Below are 6847 nucleotides of genomic sequence, written 5' to 3'. Positions count from 1 at the left end.
AATAGCTCAAATGGTACAAACGGTTCATTAGTTCTGGAGGGAATCTGATATCTGAAATCTGAATAAAAGAAACTTTCACCTAATGGGCTTGCGAATCTGGTAACAGTGGATCACCAATGCCGTTAAGTAGGAACCTAGGTATATTTGACGATAAAGAAGCCTTCGGTAGACTGGAAAAATCTGAGAACTGAATTGCAGGAAAATTCCTTCGAGCACGGACTGGCTGATGCGGTCATCACTTTTGCCCTGGTGCAACATATGAAAGAAGCAACTGTGTACGATCTGGGTTCTGAATCATCCTTGCTAGATCTCATAATGACCTATTATGAGGATGACGTCACAAACCTCAACTATATGCCATCACTAGGTAAAAGTGATCATGAAGTTCTAATCTTTGATTTCCATACAGTTGTCAGAAACGAGTATGTGTCAGCTCAACCTAGATCTAACGTCTGAAAAGCAAACATGTGAGGTATTATGCACTCGGCATCCTCATTAGATTGGTCAATCGAGCCAGAGTCCCCAACTGAAACGGCATGGGATGTGTTTAGAAGTTTTTACTTAAATGTCACTGCACCTCACATCCTTTAGACTACATCAAGAAGTCCGAGAAACTTCCAACTGTGGTCCAGTAAGGAGGTTCTCACACTACTCCGTAAGAAGAAAAGAATATGGGGGGATTCGGGCCATTGGATACCGACGAAACAAAACCTCAATATCGAGAAGCATGAAATATTTGTGCCTCGACCCTCCACAAGTCTAGAAGATTGTACAAAGAAAAACTTGTTGAAGAATCTATAGAATGCCACAAACGCTTATATTCTTACGTAAACTAAAGGACTAAGAGATGAAATATTTCAGCTTTATGGTGTGACAGTAGTACTCCATCACTAGTAGAGGATGACTATGGTAAAGCGCGGGTATTTTCGAACTACTTCGGCAATGTGTATAGCGTAGAGATGCCTTACTCTTCAGTTCATACACACTAGATACTATAACCACTAAAGAATTCTAAGTCTTTGATCTGTTAAGTGAGCTTGATACAAGTAAATCCATAGAGCCCGATGAAATGCATTCTAGGTTACTAAAGGCAAGTTTTCTCGCGAACCCCTTAAACATCTGTTTTAATCCATTTGTAACTTAGAGCCAGTTACCAAAAGACTGGAAGAATGCCATAGTAAGTCCTGTCACCAACTCAGGTACGAGACATAAGCCTGAGAACTATCGACCCGTTAATCTAACCAGAGGGGTTGTTAAAATCTGGAAAAGACTAATCGGGAGGAGCTTTTCAAGTATTTTTAAGAGAACCTGTCTCATGAACTTATTAGTAACCTGTGAAAGTTTGTGAGCCTTTAAAGATCAAAAGTTACCCATAAATGTAGACTAAATTGACTTGAGTGAGGCTTTTGATGAAGTCTCTCATAATCGGCTGTTATATAAGTTAAGTAATATCGGGGTTGAAGGCCATTTATCAAGGTGGGTGAAAGACTTCCTAGTTGGACGCTAACAAAGAGTACAGGTGAACTCAAAGTTGTCTAGTTGGGAAACTGTGCTCAGACGAGTGTCAGTGCTGTTCCTTCTGTTTATAAACGACCCTTCCAGTCCCCTATCACCAGCCGTTCACACTCAAGTAAAGTGTATGACCTAATACCTGGAAGAGAGTCAGCTTCCTAACTGCCTTTACGACTAATCAGTTTGATTGAAATAATGCCCAGACAAATTTGAGATAGGCCCTGATTATGAGCTAAACCTGTAGTGAACAAGAACACAAGTGCGGACAAGCAAATGTGCATTATCACAAAGTTACAGAGTTATTTGGTAAAACATGAATGCCATAGATTCAGTGCTTCATTCACAAAATGTCCATCAATTGTCTCAGACATTATTGTCCCTTCATTTGCATACCATTCACTCTTTTCCCGTTCTCAACCTTCTGCTGCCAGACATTCCACTTTCCATTGGTATTACGTACTACTTATATCTGTCGACACACGTAGCACACATCACACAAATTCAGTGGGTGATTAATATCTTGATCGATATTCGGGGTCGATCAACTTCACATTTAAAATCTGAGTTATGTACTCTTGTTACGTGACTTTTCTCAAACACAGATTATAAAGACCATGTTTTAGTACCTCTAAGTCTTTTTTCGTAGCGTTCATTTTTAATAGCTCTACGCAGCGTCTTACTCCGTGACCAGCCTTGCAAAACCTACAATATACGAGTTTCGTCAAGTTGCTTAACTGATGTTTGACCAAGTCAGAGCACGTAACTCCACTAAACTGACATTGTTAAACCTTTCTACAAAGGTTGGAGCTGCGGTGTGCAGGCATACCTTACAGGATTTCTGCGACCTTTTCGCCTTCTTCTACAGAAGAAACCAACCCTTCAAAGTGTTTTTCCTTGCCAGTCACCATTGTCTTGTAGGTAACAGTGCGGCCAAATCAAACGCTTGCCAAATTTAAATCTTTCCTAAATTACTTTATAAACCAATTCGGAGTTTAATCCATACTCGATGGCTCCTACACAAGCCATACCTAAAGCTCTCACAATACAAAAATTAAAACCTGAGCTTAGTGACCATATTTTGCTGCTCATTTTGCTGCTTGTGTTTCTTCTCTTCTTTTCAGCATCAAGAATGTAACACGCAAAAGTGAAATTTGGGACAGATGGGTGTTAACCAAGGTTACAGTTGGTACGATGTGCCATTTCCAAGCAGATTATAACTGTGAACTTATATTACAGCTCCAACACACAAACCTATTTACTAACTTGTTGGTTTGCCTGCATGAATTCTCTGTCAAAACTTTTCAGTCTTTATCTGTATAATAGTCTTACCTGCGTACTATCTTGTCTGTAAACCCATGTTCTAAATTATTGACCATGTCTATAAGAATGGTTTGGACCTGATATTTATTATGATTAGTCATAACATTGCTCATGTTCTTATGTACGTAAACTTACCCCTCTGTTTCTACATCGTATCACGTATTAACCTGAGTAGCTTATTACAGTAAACCCTGCAACGTTTGTAACATTTCGATCATGCCTCTTGTAACACACTGTTGTACGAAAACAAATTACTATACGATACTGTTTATATATAGATCTGTAGTGGCATTGGTCCTAACTAAACAATCCTCAAAGCTGAACACGGGATAACTGGGAAAAGCATTTAACACGGATAGAAGGCCAACGATAGAGAACGCGTGGACAATTCACTCATTCGATAGGATGGCATGACTCAGTGCTGCAGGCGTCGTCATTCTTTTGTAACTTGTTACTTTTATTCATATTAAATATAGTGATAATTTATTCTCAACTAACAGTCTGTCACATGAAGCATGCCAGTTTACAGGCAATATCAAATTGTAACAGAAGATACAGTCTTTACTGTCGTGGGTTACTCATTTTGATATTTTATAAGGTACATTGATCGTAGAATTACGCGGAATAACACTTCCCACATAAAGTTGTAAATAATACTAGTGAGACTCGTATTGTCAACATGAGGGCTGACGCGCTTTATGTAGGTTGCGTTGCGACGTGCAACTGATGGTCTAAAATAAATCCACATAAAGTTGAGAGCTTCTAGGGACTGCAACCTTATATCCTTCTGGAACACCTGAGGTATTAGTGACTGCTCAGGACGAAATCACCCATTTCATAGGTATTTTCTGTGGCATATGACGAGAGGACTGAAAGGGAGAACAGAAAAGAAAGGACGAAAAGAAGAGTAGACAATGCCCATGGCAACTGAAGTTGAGTCATTTGTGGTGGAATAGCTAGAATATGACTACTTAGTCCAAATCTCTTTTATTAAAGTATTTTTAAGCAAGAGCATTTCAATAGGTTGAGGAAAACAAGCATAAATATGGTATGAATGGACAAAGAACTGTATAGGTGGAAGTGGTTCAAAAAGAGGCTGAAAGTATAGGATTACATGTAGTTTTAAAATATAGTACTGAAAACAGTCTTCTGATACACAAATGGCAATCTCCCTTTTTTGTCGAAGCTATTTCAGCTAATTTTGACTTTCATGAATTTTAAAGGGTAAAGAGCAGGCTTCGTTTGTAGCGAATCGTCTTGTTTTGTTTGTAATAGGACTACTCGTTAGGAAGTGAAACCAATTCGACGTTGCAAACATGATTTAAAGAGGTATTTTGCATCATTAATTAGCATCAATACCATTGGTTCGTGACACTCTACTTGACCATAAGGAATCGTGATTTAACGACATGTTTTGCCTTGCAGGCACGGTTGGATTGAAGTTATCTCCTAACCATCATGTTTGCTGGTCAGTAACGCCACCCTCCCTCCTTTTGTGATGTAAGACTCTCTTAAATTTGCGATATGTATGAATATTGCTCTAATCTAAACTCCTTGTTGAAAAACACCGTCCCTACTAGTTCCATGTTACAAGTGAATCAGATGTCTAGAGATTTTGTCTTGTGGGTTAGATATCCCCTTAGTATATCACACTGACATGAAGCCAACTAGTGGTATAAGTTGTAGGACGCTGGTCAGATTATATGTGGTTAAGAAGTGGTAATAATATACAGTGAATCAAAGAATATGCGAGAGTTTAGGATTGTCAATTTTCAGAGTAAGAAAACAATGCATTGAGCGACTCATAAGAGTTTAAAACACTATGAGCATCCTGTGATCGGCCATAGTTGATCAGCATTCATGAGATTAGTGAGTCATCTGTCTACTTGTGATAGAAAAAATACATCATACCTAGGGAGAATAGTGCTACCTTAACCATTGGCAAGATTCCGAATCTGAAAGTGAGGGGTAGGAGCATAAAGGCACGACTGATAATCAATGAATAATGGAAGAGGGTAAACCATGTGCTCCATTTGGCTGTATTCATGTAAGTTGATGACAATGAGGGTCTGTTATATTCCTGATCGGTCTAGATATTGGGCGGTCCATATTGAAGTGCCTTATTGATGAGCGAAAGTTCAGGGAATAGTTGAAGCTGTTTAGAGCCAAGCAGCAAGGTTATTAGTTTTTGGAATTGTTGATAGGGTCACAGTTACGGATAGGTATTGGCAACCCGTTCCATAATAAAATATACCACACTGCAAAAAGCTTACGACGCATTGGTTTCCTGTGTTTTACTGTAAGTAGAGTATATGTGCTGTTTCCAAGTTTCCGGGTACATTTTTGAATCTCCAGCTTAAATGTGTTCTTTGGAAACACAAAGTATATATTCCTGATTGTTACACGACGAGTTAGAATAGACGATGATGTGACATACACATAATATTTCATAGATAAGATAGTCATAAAATGACAAATTTACGATTTCAGGATTAAGTCTATTCTTATGGCAGTACGAATAATAAGCTAGATACCAAAGAAAGGAGATCTGAGCAAATGTAAAGACTATAGAGGCATCACACTACTATCAGTACCAGAAAACGTTTTCAACAGTGTTGCTAAACCGGATGGAAAACTCAGTAGACGCCAAAGTTCGAGATGAATAGACCGGATTCCGTAGGGATTGATCGTGCAAAGATCAAGTCACAACACACACTTGATGGAGAAACTCTGTGATATGTGGAAACTTTCACGTATCTACCTGGACAGCACCATCGATGAACGAGGGGACCTGGTGCAATCGTAAAGGCAAGGATTAACAGAGTAAGGACAGCATTCCTACAGTTGAAGAACATTTGTAACTCAAAACAACTGTCAACCAATATCAAAGTTAGAATCTTCAATATGAACGTCGAAACAGTTCTACTGTATGGAGATGAAAGTTGCAGAACTACTCCAACCATCATCAAACATGTACAGGTATTTATAAACAATCGTCTACATAAGATACTCAATGTCCGTTGACCGGATACGACCAGCAACAGCCTACTGTGGGAGGGGACAAACCAGCTTCGAGTTGAGGAGTAAATTAGGAAAGCACGTTGGAAGTGGATAAGACATACATTGAGGAAATCATCAAGCTGTGTTATGAAACAAGAGCTAACTTGGGACCCTGAAGGGAGAAGAAAAAGAGGAAGGCCAAGCGACATACTGAGTCGAGAATCGGAAGCAGACATGAAGAGGATGAGGAATAGCGACTGGAGACAACTTGAAAGGATAGTCGAGGATATAGTCGGATAGAGAATGCTGGTGAGAGGCCTATGCTCCTCCATAGGTTTAGCTGAATAACTGGTCACTACAGGCGATGAATAAAGTCATTAAATGTGATCTTCTCTTCAAAGCCGTAGTAAACACTAAAGACTAAATGGATTGGCTGTTGAGGCCTCGAAACATTCTGTCAGGTCCCATCTGTGGCACAGTTAGGTGCTTTCTCGAGGGAATTGTTTGAGAACAGTTTGAATTTTGGCAGAATTTCATAGGAATCATCCTGTACCTCAATGTTGTAAAAGTTTAAGTTTCCAGAATTTGGTGGGATATGTGTATTTAGAACAGACGGATTCCTACCTGTTTTAGTCCTTTTTTGATAAGCTTCTGCGAGTGCCTTGTCTAGGTAAATTGAAGGTGTATACACCACCTCATAGTATAACAGGCCCCAAGAACTGACGATTTAATGTGAAAACCTGGATGCCGCATGTATTTTGTTCGTTCTTGGCTTTTGTACTCGCATATTGTATCCTCTGAGTTGTCCTGGTCTGGTAGGATGTAAAAGAGGGGATATATTTGGTCTAAAATTATTTTTTAGTATTCTATATATCAAAGTCAAACCATCTCTCAATTTGTGGTAGAACGGAGTAATCGGATCTATCTCCTGAGGCAACTCTTTGTATGGTAAACCTCGGAGTTCTGGAATTGTGCAGGCACTTTTTCCAAGATATCCGAGTCACCTTGAAGACAG

This window comes from Schistosoma mansoni, chromosome 2, assembly GCF_000237925.1.
Source record: "Schistosoma mansoni strain Puerto Rico chromosome 2, complete genome".
NCBI classification, from domain to species: Eukaryota; Metazoa; Platyhelminthes; class Trematoda; order Strigeidida; family Schistosomatidae; genus Schistosoma; species Schistosoma mansoni.
This window is presented reverse-complemented; position numbering follows the sequence as displayed.